The sequence below is a fragment of the Hypanus sabinus genome, chromosome 4 (genome assembly GCF_030144855.1).
Source record: "Hypanus sabinus isolate sHypSab1 chromosome 4, sHypSab1.hap1, whole genome shotgun sequence".
In the NCBI taxonomy this organism is placed as follows: Eukaryota; Metazoa; Chordata; class Chondrichthyes; order Myliobatiformes; family Dasyatidae; genus Hypanus; species Hypanus sabinus.
Window position 1 is genome coordinate 60271519 of NC_082709.1, and position 18648 is coordinate 60290166.

The 18648-nt window shown below is 42.7% G+C and overlaps 1 protein-coding gene across 1 annotated transcript in view; it reads left to right on the forward strand.

Moving 5' to 3' along the window:
* itgb2 (integrin, beta 2) overlaps positions 1-18648 on the forward strand; it is a 93050-nt gene that overhangs the window by 11733 nt on the left and 62669 nt on the right. The gene's annotated exons all lie outside the window — the stretch shown is intronic.

The window sequence follows — 18648 nt, forward strand, 5'->3', positions numbered from 1 at the left end:
ACATGGTCTTAGGGTAAACAATGTAGTAAGGCTTGAGCACTGAAACACTGAAAGTAAGTCACAAGGGTTGCTTTGGTCAAAGAAATGCAAAGTTAGATCTTCTTGACATATAGGATCTGTGTTCAGTAGGTCATGGAGTTGATGCGGAGAAACAAGGCCCAAAGGTCGAATTGGAAGACTGGAAGTTGAGGCCAGTTGGCTGGAGCCCCAGATCTGTGAATCTCAGTGGACTCACTGTAATCTGCAGTTCCAAGTCCACTGGACCAGCAGGCGGAAGGAAGTGGTGGGTTTAGAGGACTGTGTCTGTGCATACATGGGAGGAGAAAAAGAAGCTTGCTTTGCTGTTGTTGTTCTGTTGCTGGTTGTGTTCAGTGTGTTTCTGCTGAGCATTGTGGGCATGCTACGTTGGTGTCAAAATGTGTGGTGACACCTCCAGGCACCCCTCAGCACATCCTCAATGTGTTGGTTGTTAATGCAAACAACTAATTTCACTGTATGCTTTGTTATACGTGTGATAAATATTCCTGAATCTTGAATTGGCGTGTCTCAGAATTCTGTAAAGTTATTAGCTTGTTCAGGCCACAGCACCTTCCCATGATTCTTGGTGAGTGACAACTCTGTTCCTGTCTTCAGTGCAGATAGCAATATCCGAAGATGTCAAGGTGGAATGCTTGTTGTAATTCGTAATCTGTGGCATTTTCAAATGCCAGCTCGATATGCAACATGCTGCAAACCTGTACTATTTAGTCAGGTGGTTCACTTCTGAATTTATTCACAGTTCTGTTCAACATGGACAAACAGGGAAATGACTGGGTTTACAATAATTTTGACAAATCGGGAAAAAGGGAACTAGCTGACCTTTTGGGAACTTATGGGACGTGTTCTACTATCTACCTGATGTCGTGCTAGTTTAAAAAAATATAATCAATGACAGCTTAACAAAATTTAAAATATTGTCATATCACAACATAGGAAATCTGATAAAAGTGGCAGGAAATGGATCAGAAAAAAAATTGTTTTGTACTTGGAGATTCAATGACTCTTATGAAAATACCAGATTCAATCTGACTTCCGTTACAGGAAATGTTTTTGCTTATGTGCTCCCTGACGATGAAGAGTTCTCTGCTTGAGAAGTGATATAAGGAAAAGATTTAATTCAGTAAGCCATAGAGTTCTGTTTGTCAGTTTGGCTGTCAATTGGTCTTTCTCTGTCGTGCTCCCTTCTGGCTTCGTGTGCCCCGATGCTGCTGACTTAAGAAATCAAGGGTTTATTTTTGCCTTTTGGGAAGCAAAAGTTCGACAGCCATTGGAGATAAGAGAAACTGTATCTCTCCATGAGAATGCAGAACAATGGATATTATGAAGAATGCAGAACATTATGAAGAGCTTTAACAAGATCAGCAGGGAAAATCCATTGAACAGTGTGATGATGTATCCTTAAGGTCAGTGGCAGTAGAGGGGGAAGGGTGACACAAGCGGCAGCAGATGGCACACTAGTTGATTGTGAGGCTATGGCAAGGCTGAGGCAGTAAAGAGGGAGGACCTACCTGTGAGAGAACATCGCTTCAGGGAGACCAGCAGCAGCTACGGAGATGCCTGCATGACTCAGAAAGTAATGCATGACAGGAGAGCCAGCTAACTGGTAAGTAGGACCAAGTTAGGATTTCTACTGTTTTCATAGTTTAAGGTAAAGACAGGATGATCGGTAGTGAGATGGGCATTCATCAATTCAAAGGGAATTGAAATTTCATTAAAAGTACCACAGATTGGAGCAGATGCAATGCTAGGGTTTGAAGTCTGAGTATTGGCTGCCTACACAAAGCTGAGTATTTTGAGGTGCTTTCCCCACAACTTAAGGAAGTGCAGTCTGAGAGTGAATGGGGGCCCTCTAGGCAGCAGAAGGGAGGCAGGTAGGTCATCAGGGAAGGTTCAGAGCAAATTTCAGAGAGTGACCTGATAGTGAGGAGAATGGATAGGCACTCCTGCATCAGTAGACATGAATCCAGGATGGTGTGTGGCTTCCTTCAGGCTAGGTCAAGAGTATTGCTGGACATTGAGAAATGGGAGGACAAACAGTCAACAATCGTGGTTCACAATCGTGATGCTACTTCTTCAAAAATGGCAGCAGGGAAAAGACAAGTGGTGAAAGGCCTGTGAATATAACATCAGTGACAGGGAAATGAATGGAAAAGATTTTGAAGAATAAAATTAATCTACACTTGGAGAGGTATGGATTAATTGGTGATAGTCAGTATAGCTTTACTAATGACTATTGAAGAGGTAACTAAGTAGTACAATTGATGGAGTTTATGTGAACCTCATTGAGGCCCTTGACAAGGTCCCAGTGGGACTTGTCCAAGAGGTCAGAGACCATGGTATCCAGGACAATTTGTAAATTGGATCCAATTTAGCTTGGTGATATGAGGTATGGAGTGATGATGGAAGGTCTTGATGCAAATTGGAAACTTGTGTCTACTGGTGTATCATTGGGATCAATAATCAAACCCTGTCAATGTGCTACAACAATATAGAAATGAAGCTGGAGGATTGATTACTCATTTTGCAGATGATGGGAAAGGTGCTGGTTTTATTAATAGTGAAGAGAAACATCTTTGATAACAGAAAATACTGACGAACTGGTAAAGTGGGCAGAAAAACAGCAAAGGAAATTTAATCCTGAAAAATATGAGGTGTTGGATGTTGGGAGGATGAATACAGCTCGAATATATATAATGAAAGATAGGACCCAAATAACAGAGGGATCTTGGTTTATGTGTCAAAGGATCTCTGAAGGTAATGTGTAATACTTGCCTTCATTAACTTGGGCAGAATCCAAGAACAGGCAGGTTGTGATATAACTGAATAAAACAACTGTTAGGGCTGGAATACAGAGTGCAATTTTGATTGCTGCAATGCAAGAAGGATTTCACTGCAGAGGCTGCTCAGGATGGAGTGTTGCAACAAAAAGACGAGGTAGGCAGGGTGTTTGGTTTGAGCACTAAAGGCTGAACAGTAAAGAACTAGGTATAAAAAAAACCTAGTTATAGGGTAGATTGGAAAAATGTTTTCCCCCATAACACAAATGATAATAACTGGAAGGCAGAGGTTAAAGTAAGGCATAGAGCTTTAGAGGGGATTGAAGAAGAGACATTTCACCAAAATATGTTTGAAATCTGGATCCCACTATTTGAAATGGTGGGGAGGCTAGTATACTCACCGCATTCAAGAAGTGTCTAGTCAAGGACCCGAGACCCCACAGCATAGAATTGAGAGCTGGGAAATGAACTTGGTACATTTAGATAAGATGAGCATTATGAATGCAATGAGCTGAAGTATTAAACAGTATCTAAACAGTTGGTCTGTTTTAAGGAAAAGGGTGTTTAGTTTTAAAATGCCTAACCAGCAACCACAACCAAAGTGTAAACCATAACAGTTATTAACAGGAGGTAAATAAGAGTACATTTTGTAAAGTAGGGCAAAAGGCAGAGAAAACAAGACCTCCATTGTAACCCTGCTGTGGAAATTTCCCATAAAGGAAAATACACATTTTTTTACACAGTACAACCTCTGATCATTGCTCTGATTAAATTGAGTATTCCTGGTTCATCTACTGATCAGTAATGAACATCAAATGTGTGATTTTTTTTGCTGCATTGCAAATGACTCATGTAGCTTTTAAATGAAAACAGGAAGCCAACATTTAGCAACAAGCTGAGCTGAAACATTAATACATGTCCCCACCCTTTGAAGTATGGACCAATGTGTTATTTTTTCATGATATATGGCCAATATGGAACTAATTCTGCCTACAACCCTTATTGATCAATGGGCAGTCTATTAAGGAATGGTTTCTTTAAGATCTCATGGTGTGAAATCGCAAGGAGCTTTAGGGGAAATAAAATGTATTCAAAGCAAGAGAGAAGAACCAACACGGTTTTACTATACTGTTTGCTGACTTTGGACAGATGATATGGAAAGAATATTTAATTGGGAGAGGGTGAATTATGCTGCTATTAGGCAGGAACTTGGGAGCATAAACTGGGAACAGATGTATTCAGTGAAATGTACAATGGAAATATGAAGGTCATTCAGGGAGCACATGCATGGGGTTTTGAATAGATTTGTCCATTTGAGACAGGGAAACGATGGTTGTCAAGGGCAGTGGACCATTTAGTCTGGTGGAAGAAGGAAGCATTCTTAAGGCTTAGGAAGCAAGGATCAGACAAAGCATCTGAAAAAAGATAAGGAAGCCAGGAAGGGCCTTTAGAAGGTTCTTAGGAGAGCTGAACAGGGACAAGAGAAGACTTTGATGAAGACTGTAGCCCCTGGTAAGCCTTAGGCTCACTCAGCTCGCTTCCGCATGGGAGGAGCAGCCTTCAGCCCCGCCAGACTGGGTAATCAGCTTGTGTGGATGCTGTGTGATGTCCCCACCCTGCCAAATAATAGATAGTACACCATATGTGATTAAATGATTACACTTTATAGATCTTACTGGAGCTATGTACTTAATAGAGATACAATATAAAAGGAAAAGTAAAAGGCACCAAACTTATCAAAGTCCAACCACTTCGTGCACAACCGTTGGAGCTCAGTTAACAAAGTCTTCTTGTCACCATTCGATCCCCTCTGACCTCCTCAACCCGCCGCCTGGGACCAACAACGGTGGCCAACCAGATGCTCCATGTGAATCTGTCCTCGCCTCCTCTCCTCGCCGAAAATCCTGGGCCTCAGACCCCTGCTTGGGGACCGTACCATCCCTCAGTTTACAGCATCGCGTCTTCTCTCTCTCTAACCCCCTCGCATTGTCTCCCCAAAAGCCTCCCCAACACTAGCTTACAGACCCACAAGAAAGAATAACCTCTATCCCAATTGGGTAACAAACGATTACAATTTTCGTTATCAGTAATTATAACCCAAACAAGCTGTGAGAGAAAGCACTCTCTCACCAGTTAGCATAACAAAGAAGCATTTTTACTTTTAACAAACAAAGAAGCCATTTTGATTACATACACAGTACATAAAAGAAGAAACCCCTTACAAGAGGATTAAGGGAAACTCTACAGCGTTTTACACAGACATGGAGAACAGGAGGATAACTAGGTGAGGGTAGGATTGATAAGGAATAAAAGAGGAAGCATGCACCTGGAGTCAGAGATAACCCTTAATGAATAATTTGTTTTGGTATTCACAATGTACAATAGTCTAATATGACAACGATAAGACCATAAGATTTAAGATCAGAATTGGGCCTTTGGCCCATCAAATCTACTTGCCATAACATCATTGCTGATCAATTCTCCCTCTCATCCCCAAATCTCCTGCCTGCTCCCTGTATCCCTTCATGCCCTGATCAATCAAGAATCTATCAACCTCCATCTTATGTATACCCAATGACTTGGCCCCTACAGCTGCCTGCGGCAACTAATTCCACAGATTCACCACTCCTCCTCATCTCCTGCCAAAAGGACAACCCTCTTTTATAAGGCTTTGTCCTCTGGTTTTAGACTCCTCCACCTCAGAAAATGTCCTCTCCACATACACACTGCCGAGGCCTGTCACATTTGATAAGTTTCAACGAGGTCACCCGTCATTCTCTGAATTCCAGAGCCATCAAACACTCCTCATGTCACATGCTTTTCAGTTCCAGAATCATTTTTGTGAACCTCTTTTGAACACTCTCCAATGTCAGCACATCCTTTCTTAGATAAGGGGCCCGAAACTGTGCTTAGTACTCCAAGTGAAGTCCTCACTGGTGCTTTATAAAGTCTCAACATTATGTCCTTGCTTTTATACTCTAGTCTTCTTGAGATGAGTCCTAACATCGTATTTGCCTTCTTCACCACAGACTCAACCTGCAAGTTAAACTTTAGGGAATCCTGTACAAGGACTCCCAAGTGCCTTTGCACCTCAGTATTTTTGTATTTTCTCTCCATACAGAAAATAGTCAACTCTCATTTCTTCTACCAAAGTGCATGATCCTACACTTCCAGACATTGTACTCCATCTCCACTTTTTTGCTCATTCTCCTTTCTGTAGCCGCTCTACTCCTCAAAACCAACCGACCCTCCACCTATCTTTGTATCATCCACAAACTTGGCCACGAAGCCATCAATTTCATCATCCAAATCATTGACATATCATGTAGAAAAAGAAGCGGTCCCACCACAGACCCCTGTGGACACCACTAGTCACCGGCAGCCAGCCAGAAAAGGCTCCCTTTATTCCCACGCTTTGCCTCCTGGCAATCAGTCAATGCTGTATCCAAGCTTGTATCTTTCCTGTAATACCATGGGCTCTTAACTTGTTAAGCAGCCTCATGTATAGCACCTTGACAAAAGCCTTCTGAAAATCCAAGTACACAACTTTCACTGATTCTCCTTCGTCTCTCCTGCTTGTTATTTCTTCAAAGAAATCCAACAGATTTGTCAGGCAAGAGTTTCCCTTGAAACTGCCTATTTTATCATCTGAGCACCCTAAAACCACTTCCTTAGCCATCAACTCTAACCACTGAGTTCAGACTGAACTGACTTATAATTTCACACACAAGAGAAAATCCGAGCAACACACACAGAATGCTGGAGGAACTCAGCAGGCCAGGCAGCATCTATGGAAAAAAGTACAGTCAATGTTTTGGGCCGAAACCCTTCAGCAGGATGGGAGGAAAAAAAGCTGAGGAATAGACTTAAAAGGTGGGGGGAGGGGAGCGAGAAACACAAGGCAATAGGTGAAACTTGGAGAGGGAGGTATGAAGCTAAGAGCTAGGAAGTTGATTGGTGAAGGAAATGTCCTCCATTTTCAAAGAAAGCGGTTTCCCTTCCTCCACCATCAATGCTGCCCTCAACCGCATCTCTTCCATTTCATGCACGTCTGCTCTTACCCCATCCTCCTGCCATGCTACCAGGGATAGGGTTCCTCTTGTCCTCACCTACCACCCTACCAGGCTCCGCATCCAGCACATAATTCTCTGAAACTTCCACCACCTCCAACTGGATCCCACCACCAAACACATCTTTCTGCTCCCCCCTCCCACCACTTTTTGCTTTCTGCAGGGATCACTTGCTACAAGGCTGCCTTGTTGATTCGTCCCTCCCCACTGATCTCCCTCCTAGCACTTATCCTTGCAAGCTGAACAAGTGCTTCACTTGCCCCTACACCTCCTTCCTCACTACCATTCAGGGCTCCAAACAGTCCTTCCCGGTGAGGCAACACTTCATCTGTGAGTCTGTTGGGGTCATATTTCTCAAACTTCCATTAAGACTTCCAGTAAACTTTCCTTCACCATTTCCCATTCTCTTGTCCCTCTCTCATGTTATCTCCTTGCCCATCCATAACCTCCCCACCTTTCTTCTTTCTTCCATGGCCTTCTGTCTCTTTCACCAATCAACTTCCTAGCTCTTTGCTTCATCCCTCTCCCTCCAAGTTTCACCTATCGCCTGGTGTTTCTCTCTCCTCTCCCCCCACCTTTCAAACCTACTCATCAGCTTTTTTTTTCTCCAGTCCTGCCAAAGGGTTTCAGCCCAAAACATCGACTACTCTTTTCCATAGATGCTGCCTGGCCTGCTGTGTTCCTTCAGCATTGTGTGTATTGCTTGGCCTGTAATTTCCTTTCTTCTGCCTTTCTCCCTTTTTGAAGAGTGGAGTGGCATTTGCAATTTTCCATTCTTCCGGAACAATGCTAGAATCAACTGATTTTTGAATGATCATTACTAATGCCTCTGCAATCCTTTTAGCCATCTGTTTCTGAACTCTGAGGTGTATATCATCTGGTGGAGGTGACTTATCTATCTTCAAACTTTCAGTTTCCCAAGAACCTTCTCTCTAGTTATGGTAATTTCACACACTTCATGCCCCTGAATTTCCACCATACTGTTAGTGTCTTCCAAAGTGAAGACTGATACAAAATACTTCCTCAGTTTGTCCACCATTTCCTCATCCCAGGATCATTTTTCAGTTGTCCAATATCTTTGCTCACCTCTTTTTTACAATTTATATATCTGAAGAAACTTCTGGTATCCCCTTTAATATTATTGATGGCTTACCTTCGTATTCTGTCCTTTTTTATTACATTCTTAGTTGCCTTCCATTGGTTTTTAAGTTTCCCAATCCTCTAACTTCCTACTGAATTTTTCTCTGTTATATGCCCTCCCTTTGGCTTTATGTTGGCTTTGGTTTCTCTTGTCAGTCATGGTTGCGTCATCCTGCCTTTAGAATACTCCTTCTTCTTAGGGACATATATATCCTGTGCCTTCCAATTTGCTCCTAGAAATCCCAGCCATTGCTGTTCTGCCATCATCCCTGCCAATGTTCTTTTCTAATCAATTTTGACCATCTCCTCGCTCACGCTTTCATTCCGTTTACTCCACTGTTATACTGATATGTCTAACTTTAGATGCTTCTTCTCATATTGCAGGGTGAATTTTATCATATTATGATCACCGACACCTTAGAGTTCCTTTACCTTAAGCTCTCTAATCAATTCCAGTTCATTGCACAACATCCAATCCAGAATAGCTGATCCCCTTAGTGGGCTCAACCATGAGCTACTCTGAAAAAACACCCCAAAGGCATTCCGAAATTTCCCCTCTGCGGATCCAGCACCAACCTGATTTTCTGAATCTACCTGCAGATTGAAATCCCCGATGACTATTGTAGCATTACCCTTTTGGTATGCATTTTCTATCTCCCATAGTAATTAGTAGATCACATCTTCACTACTGTTTGGGGGTCTGTATATAACTCCCATCAGGGTCCTGAGCTCTATTCACAAAGATTCAACACATTCTGATCCTATGTCACTTCTTTCTCAGGATGTGATTTCAGAGCCATACCACACCCCCTGCCTACCTGCCTGTCCTTTCGATACAATGTGTATCCATGGACATGAAGCTGCCACCTATAATCCTCTTTCAGCCTTGATTCAGTGATGCCCACAGTGTATACATGCCAAACTGTAACTGTGTTACAAGTTCAACTACCTTATTCTGTATCATGTGCGCATTCAAATATAACACCTTCAGTCTTGCATTCAGCCTTTTTGATTCTGTCTGCCTTTTACATTGCAACTCATTCTGTTGACTGCAATTTTTGAGCAGAATCATCTGCAACTTAATGTGAAAAAGACTAAGGAGCTGGTGGTGGACCTGAGGAGGGCTAAGGCACTGGTGACCCCTGTTTCCATCCAAGGGGTCAGTGTGGACATGATGGAGGAATACAAATACCTGGGGATACGAATTGACAATAAATTGGTCTGGTCAAAGAACACTGAGGATGTCTACAAGAAGGGTCAGAGTCGTCTCTACTTCCTGAGGAGACTGAGGTCCTTTAACATCTGCCAGACGATGCTGAGGATGTTCTACGAGTCTGTGGTGGCCAGTGCTATCATGTTTGCTGTTGTGTGTTGGGGCAGCAGGTTGAGGGTAGCAGACACCAACAGAATCAACAAACTCATTCGCAAGGCCAGTGATGTTGTGGGGGTGGAACTGGACTCTCTGACGGTGGTGTCTGAAAAGAGGATGCTGTCCAAGTTGCATGCCATCTTGGACAATGACTGTCATCCATTCCATAATGTACTGGTTAGGCACAGGAGTACATTCAGCCAAAGACTCATTCTACCGAGATGCAACACTAAGCGTCATAGGAAGTCATTCCTACCTGTGGCCATCAAACTTTACAACTCCTCCCTCGGAGTGTCAGACACCCTGAGCCAATAGGCTGGTCCTGGACTTATTTCTACTTGGCATTATTTGCTTAATATTATTTAATTATTTATGGTTTTATATTGCTATATTTCTTCACTATTCTTGGTTGGTGTGGCTGTAATAAAACCCAGTTTCCCTCGGGATCAATAAAGTATGTCTGTCTGTCTACCCTGTCATCAGCCTCTCCTTGATAGCAATCTCACTGCACACTGTCACCGCTTGTAATCCAATTATCTCATCCTCAGTACTATCTCTCGGGTTCCCATTCCCCCAACAAATTAATTTAAACCCTCCTGAACAGCACTAGCAAGCCTGCTCACAAGACAAGGACCCCCTTGTAACATATTCCTTTTGTACCTTCCCCAGAAGAGATCCCAGTGTTGCATAAGTTGAACCCTTGCCCCCTGCACCAATTCCTCAGCCTCAAATTTATCTGCCAAGTGCTCCAATTCTTACCCTCACTGGTGCGTGGCACGTGATAAGAAAGGACGTGCTGGAATTCCTTAAAAAAACATGAGGACAGTTGAGTCCCCAGGGCTGGACACAATATGGCCCATGTTACTGTGGGATAGGCACACGAACAAAGGGAAAAATGGAGGGCTATGTGGGAGGGAAGTGATTTTGGATTAGATTAAAAGATCAGCACTACATTATGGGCTGAAGGGCCTGTATTGTACTGCCCTGTTTTGCATTCTATGTTCTTCGTGTGTATGTATATGAGAGAGAGAGGGGGAGAGAGAGAGAGAAATCAGCTGACAGATCAAAATTGCTCAGAGATTTTTTTTCACATTCTCCTTTGAACAAGTGTCTTAAGATGTATTATATCCAGCTTTACGTCCACCTGAGTCTGGGCCTCAGTTGTTATGGGAACGTGCCACCAGGTTAGTTGAAGGCCCTTGCGCGTTCTGCTTATGTCCTTTATTGGCTCCCAGTTTGTCACTGAAGACAACATTTCTATATGCTAGGAAAAAAAAGTTAATTGGTTCGGAAGCTGAACTGCTATGTATCTCCAAATAGGAGAATGCACAGGAAAACCACAGGACCTTCTGTAGAAGTTATATCAGAGATGAGGGACTTTTTGAAAGAGGCATGCGCTATCTAAAAGAGGAAAGATTATTTTTAATGTGCAATACAATGATGCTAGACTTGCACAGGCCTCAACACTACTTCAATTTGTACTCTAGTTTTGTTAGCTCTGCTGTTCAGTGAACTTATCTCTTCAAATTAGGTTCAATTACATCATAATATTGGACATATATTTTAGAACAGTGTATTCCTGAGACAGCCTAAAATGTGACATTACTGTTCAGTGGCAACATTAACTCTCGATGCTATCACAATATATTCATTGCTTTGTAAATAACAACAGCAACAAATAATCAGATTATAATATGCAGCCACAGTATTGTATTGAACATAAATTATAAGACTGCACAAGCAATATCTCTTTCCAGGATTGTCTATATTTTGACATAAAGTTTCAATGGTGCAGTAGAGCTGAGGCAGGAAGGGAGAAAAGGGTCTTGGGCTCTGTCACCACATTTGATTTTGGCAACGAAAGACTTTCTTATGGCTGTGCTAATTAGTTGCAATATAGTTACTGAAGATTTATTGATTGCATTTGGGGAATGGGAAAATGCCGTAGAGTCATAGAAAAGTGTATTGTTTGGCCAATCAGTTTCTCCTGGTCAGAAGGGAGTAGGACCAGGCCAGAGTATCCACTGCTTACTTCTATCTTAATTCTGTGGATGTTAGTGTTGAGAAGGTACAATGACTGCACATGACTCAGGAGAAGTGGATTCTGCAACATTAATTCAGATATAGGTTTTGGGACTACTAAGCCCTGAAATTCATCGTTTCCCCATGTTACTTCAGCATTAGATTTGGGATATGATACTTCCTCTTTGTCTAACATGATAAAATAGCAAGCAGAAAAGGGAAAACATAGTTTCCCCTCTGAGAAATCTTGCAGTTAACCAAATACAAATCCAAAGTTTTGTATCCTATACAGATCCAGAAATTGATTTTATCTGGTAGCCGCCAATTTCTCTAAATACAGTTTATTTACAAAGCAGTGAGTATATGTGAGTTCCCAGATTTGTGAAGTTGCCACTGAATAGTAATGTCACATTTCCAGCAATGTACTAAACCAAAATATATCCTTAGTATTACAGTGCAATTGAACCTAGTTTCAAGAGATAAATTCACTGAAGAGCACGATCAACAGAACTATAACGCAAATTGAACCCGCACTGAGGGCAGTGAAAGACCATTCACCATTCCCCATACAAATTACTATCAGAGCAATCTTATTTGCATATGCTCATGGTCAAGTTAGATTGGGGAATTCTAACGTGCACAGAAGACAGATGATATCGACAAGAGTTGATATCAGTATCCATTTTCAGAAATCTCTGAGCCTCTCAACGCGTTGGTTCTTCATTCTTGCCACAGGTCATGCATGTTTTGTGGGAGTTCTATAGCTGGTTCTTTATTCTAGTATTCAAATGATCAACTCTCAACAAGAGCCTGAATGGTGTCTAGGGATCAGGTTACATTTTGCTTTTAGAAATCTGAAGATGTTATGTCTTGGCTCGGTCAAAATTACCACTGAATAGCAATGTGATTGTTTGACGTGGAGCTCACAGCAATTGTTTGGTACCAAAATTAAAACTAATAGGCAGCATTCATTCTCTCTTAGGAGAACACTCCAGTGAATATATTTTAGACAATTTTCTTGAAAAGCAAATAACCAAATAAGTACAATTCCAAGTTGAAGTATTTGAGCATTTCTTTAGATCAAGGACAAAATGAAAGAATTGTACATTGAACATAGAACACTCAGTACATCATAGGCCTTTTGGCACACAACGTTGTGCCGACCATGTAACCTACTTTAGAAGCTGCCTAGAATTTCCCCAGCACATAGCTCTCTTTTTCTAAGCTCCATGTACCTATCCAAGAGGCCCTTAAAAGACCCTGTTGTATCCGCCTCCACCACCTTCGCAGGCAGTGTATTCCAAGCACCCACCTGTGTGAAAAACTTACCTGTGATATTCCCCTTCTACCTGCTTCCAAGCACCTTAAAACTATGCCCCCTCATGTTAGCCATTTCAGCCCTGGGGAAAAGCCTCTGGCTATCCACACGATCAATGCCTCTCATCATCTTATACACCTCTATCAGGCCACCTCTCATCCTCCAGCACATAATTGTAATTGAGGCTCTTTCAGATAGTTACTTACTGTTTCTCAACCATTTTTGGCTAAAAAGCGGTGCTATTTTGTTTATATTCTACCATTGTTTCTGATTGTTTGGATAACACAATTCGTTTGTCAACAAACCCTATTCAGCAATTTGCTTGTGCTGTGGAGCAATTCCACTTGTGGCAGCTGTGAGGCATTGAAATTAAAAATTGTCCATATGCTTTTATTAAAAGGGATTTATTCAGGATAATTTCAGACGAGGTTTGTACCAGGTTTTGTAGCATGTGAGCTTGAGTGTTTTATCTTTTCGAGAACCCAAATCATCATAAGTCGTCAATATAATCAGCAAAGTGCATTCAAATTGTATGGTGGTGTTGGAAAGGGGTAGTAGTACTTGAGGAAATGGGAGTGCTCATTGAAGTGAGAGATGGGCAATGAGTAACTCAGACCTCTTGGCATATTTTCTTCAGTTGGGATCCATGCTTCTAATATACATTTGGCAATAGAATATGTTTTGTTCTACAGTAAGTGAGCAATATTATTACTCGTGATATAGCTGGAGGATTTTGGGGCCACAAACTACATAAAAGGTCTCGTGTGAGCTGTGGAGAAGACTTTGAAGGCACGTATTTACCCAGTGCCGGCTGATTAGCGGTAACTGTGCATCATATTCAGTAATGAGGCATCACAGCGTGGCATGGCAACCACTCTGCCCAAGACAGCAAGAAATTGCAGAGTTGTGAACGCAGCCCAGTCCATCGTAAAATGCAGTCTCTCCTTCGTTGACTTTGCCTGCAGTTCCCACTTCCCTGTGAAGGTAGCCAATATAATCCAGGTCCCTCCCACCTGGATCGTTCTCCCAATGGGCAGAAGATACAAAAGGTTGAGAGCAGGTAGAACCAGACTGAAGGATGGATGCTATCAGATTCTGGAATGGACCTCTCAGTCATGAACTCTTATACATGAACGTTGTGGTCCTTGCATTTTAGTGGTCAAACCTGCACTACAATTCCTCTGCCATTGCAATACTATATTCTGCATTCTGTTTACTCTTTACTGCCTCTGTCTTAACTAATAAGACCTTAGTTAGACCCCACTTGGAGTACTGTGTTCAGTTCTGGTCACCTCACTACAGGAAGGATGTGGAAACTATAGAGAGAGTGCAGAGGAGATCTGCAAGGACGTTGCCTGGATTGGAGTGTGTGTCTTATGAGAATAGGTTGAGTGAACTTGGCCTTTTCTCCTTGAAGCAACAGAAGATGAGAAGTGGCCTGATAGAGGTGTATAAGGTGATGAGAGGCATTGATTTTGTGGATAGCCAGAGGCTTTTCCCCAGGGCAGAAATGACTAACATGAGGGGGCATTGTTTTAAGGTGCTTGGGAGCAGGTACAAGGGGGATGTCAGGGGTAAGTTTTTCACACAGGTGGGTGCTTGGAATACACTGCCAGCGAAGGTGGTGGAGGTGGATACAATAGGGTCTTTTAAGAGACTCTTAGATAGGTACACAGAGCTTAGAAAAATAGAGGGCTATGTGGTAGGGAAATTCTAGGCAGTTTCTAGAGTAGGTTACATGATCGGCACAACATTGTGGACCAAAGGACCTGTAATGGGCTGTAGATTTCTATGTTTCTAATTATGTACAGCGTAATCTGTCTGGCATGCAAAACAAAGCTTTTCACTGTATCTTGGTATGTGTGTCAATACCAATACAATGCTGTCAGTAGTGCCATCTTTCAAATATTTGGGGAGTATTCTCTCTGAGGATAGCGACATTGACAACGACATCCAGAGCCGCATTAAACAGGCATCAGCTGCCTTTGGGAGACTTCGGCGTAGAGTCTTTCAGAACAGGAGCCTGCGTTCCTCCACAAAGGTCACTGTATTGCACCATCTCGGATCGCAAGACCCTGCTGCGGATTGTGAGGTCAGCTGAGAAGATCATCGGGGTCTCCCTTACCGCCATTACGGACATTTACACTACACGCTGCATCCACAAAGCAAACAGCATAATGAAGGACCCCACGCACTCCTCATATAAACTCTTCTCCCACCTGCCGTCTGGGAAAAGGCACCGAACAATTCGGGCTCTCACAACCAGACTATGTAACAGTTTCTTCCCCCAAGCTATCAGACTCCTCAATACCCAGAGCCTGGCCTGACACCTTACTGCCCTATTGGCTTGTTTATTATTTATTGTAATGCCTGCACTGTTTAGTGCACTTTATGCAGTCCTGGGTAGGTCTGTAGTCTAATGTAGTTTTTTTTTCTGTGTTGTTTTTTACGTAGTTCAGTCTAGTTTTTATACTGTGTCATGTAACACCACGGTCCTGAAAAACGTCTCGTTTTTACTATGTGCTGTACCAGCAGTTATGGTCTAAATGACAATAAAAAGTGACTTGACTTGTATACCAAGCGGTCTGTGTCACCACCCTCCTTTATGGCTGTGAAGCTTGGGTAACCTACAGCCGTCACATTAAGTCCTTGGAGTGCTTACACATAAGCTGCCTTCAGCACATCCTAGGAATTACTTGGCGTGAGCGGGTGCCTCACACTGAAATACTTGTAAAGACCAACTGCAGAATTACTGAGGCCATGATCACCCAGTGTCAGCTGTAGTGGCTGGGGCACGTGATAAGGATGCCCCCATGTTGGCTACCCCACAGAGTGTTACACGGCCAGCTACATCATGGTGGATGCTCAGCTGGAGGGCCGAAGAAGCGCTATAAGGATCAGGTGAAGAATGCTTTAAGGAAGTGCGAGATCAGACCCGAGGGCCTGGAGGATGTTGCTGCTGACCGTAACGCTTGGCGACAGCTATGTAGGGATGGGGTTCGTATTCTGGAGATGGAAAGAACAACCAGAAGGCAGCAGAAGAGAGCCAGGAGAAATGCAGCCATGGTTGCCATCACTACCACATATACATGTCCCATCTGCAATAGAGCTTGTGGGTCCAGGAAAGGACTGTATAGTCATCAAAGATCTCACTGTTAAAGGAGTGGACATTGTCATTGGATTCCGATGGACAATTGAAGAAGAAGAAGAATATGAATTATAAACCTGACATTTAAACCAGAGGCCAGAAAAATAAATAAACAGATCAGGTTAAAATCAGTTGCTAAAAGGTAAATTTTTAGGCCTTTTCAGGTTTATCATTGGGTACACAGAAAACAATTTCCAAATCTCCACATAGCATAAAACTTAAAGGTGGAGCGAACTGTGAGGAATGGAGCGATAAAAAAAATCCTGGTTGAAAAAGATCTTTCTTCCAAAGACACAACGTGAGACTATTTCGGAAAAGTCAACACTGCTGTTTGTCAGCTTTTACATTCAGCTGTATGGAACTCAAGGTTACTCAATGTCATTTCCTGTACAAGTGTAAAGGAGAACAAAATAATCTTTCTCTGGATCTGATGCAGCACAAAAAAACCCACAAAAGATAAAGAACACAATAATAATAAAATATACTCAATAAATATATATACATAAGATACTGTAGCTTACATTCATTGATATAATGCCATAAAGTGATGGTAGGCTGTACATAAGCTGACTGACAGGATGTAATAATGTAGAAATGGAATTAGTGGGTGGAGATGTTGATCAGCCTTCCTGCTTGGGGAAGGTAATGTTCTTTGAGTCTGGTAGTTCTGGTGTAGATGCTACGTAGCCTCATCCCTAATGGAAGTAGGACAAACAATCCATGAACAGGGTGGGTGGCATCATCAATGATGTTACTGGCCCTTTTCCAGCACCTTTAGAGTCATAGAGAAGTACAGCACCGAAACAGGCCCTTCGGCCCATCTAGTCCATGCACCAGGACCATAGTCCTCCATATTCCTACCATCTAAGCAGCTATCCAAAATTCTCTTAAACATTGAAATCGAGTCTGCATGCACCACTTATGCTGGCAGCTCATTCCACACCCTCATGACTCTCTGAGTGAAGAAGTTTCCCCATCATATTCCCCTTAAACTTCTCACCTTTCACCCTTAACCCATGACCTTTGGTTGTAGTCCCACGTAACCTCAGTGGAAAAAGCCTACTTGCATTTACTCTATCTATACCCTCATAATTTTGCATACCTCTTTCAAATTTCCTCTCAATCTTCTACGTTCTAAAGAATACAGTCCTAACCTATTCAATCTTTCCTTATAACTCAGGTCATCCAGACCCGGTAACATCCTTGTAAATTTTCTCTGCACTCTTTCAATCTTATTTACAGCTTTCCTTGTAGATAGGTGACCATAACTGTACACAATACTGCAAAGTTAGGCCTCGCCATTACCTTATACAACTTCAACATAACTTCCCATCTCCTGTACTCAATATATTGATTTATGAAGGCCAATGTGCCAAAAGCTTTCTTTACAGCCCTATTCTCCTGTGAAGCCACCTTCAACCAATTATGGACCTGCATTTTTTTGTTCTACTACACTGCTCAGTGCCCTACTGTTCACTGTGTAAAATCTTGCACTCATCTGCGTTAAATTCCATCAGCCATTCTGTATATATGTCATTGCTGGTGGGTAGGCTGGTGCCTGTGAGATGCTGAGTAGTTCTGACTACCCGTTGCAGAGTCTTCCTGTCCACCACAGGCTTTCATGAGAGGGTGTGTGTGACGTTTCCTCCCAGGAATTTGAACCTGCTTGCGGTTTCCAATGCTGTTCCACAGATGTAGAGGGGGTGTGAGTGGTGCGAATTTTTCCGAAGTCCATAACCATCTCCTTTGTTGACAGTAAGGAAGAGGTCATTTGCCTGGCACCAAGCCTTGAGTTCTTCCATCTCCTCTCTGTAGTCTGCCTCATCGCTGTTGGTGATGAACCCCACCACTGTCATGTGCTCGGTGAACCTGACAATGTGATTACTTGGGTGTTCGGCCATGCAGTCCTGTGAGCAGAATGTACTGCAATGGGCTCAACAACTTGGGGACACCCGTGTTGAGGATGATGGGGAGGGAGGAGCCGTTGTGCATCCTGACTGCATGGGGTCTATTTGTCAGGTAGAGTATTTAGACCAAGAAGTAGGAGTTTATTGACCAAGGTCTTTGGAGCAATGGTGTTGAACTGAATTCCAGAAACAGCATTCCGATGTAAGTATCCTTGCTTTCTCGGTGTGTCAGAGCCAGGTGCATGACAAATAACTATGACATCTGATGTGAAGTGGTCCCGTTGGAAAACATATTGATGAGTGTGGCAGGAATGGAGATTTTGATATGTACCATTATCAACCATTCAAAGCACGTCATGATTGGTTCAGTGCCACCGGAAGGTAGTCATTTAGTTATGAAGGTGTCGAGCTCTTTGGTTTGGGAATGATGGTGGTTGATTTGAAGCATGTTGAGATAGTAGCCTGAATGAGTGAAGTGTTGAAGGTGTCTGTGAAGATGTCAGTGAGCTGATGTGCTCAGCCTGAAATGTTGTCTGGCCTGGCTCTCTACATATGTTATAGACAGTGGCTTCTTACCTGGGAGGTGTGCAGCTTTTATGACCGGCAAAGTGTTGCATGCCTCGAAGCATGAGGGAAAATTGTTTAGAGTGTCAAGGAGGGAGATGTAACTGGTACAGTCTACGCTGGGGTTGTTATTGTACAGGCCTTTCTAAAATTTTTTATACGTAGGCAGCCTTTTCCCTCTTGACGCCCAAGAAGAGGTTTCACCTGGCTACTCTGAGAGCTGTTCTGTCCCTGGACTTGAAGGCCGCATCCAAGGTTTTTAATGGAGAGCACATCTTTACCTTCAGCCAGGGC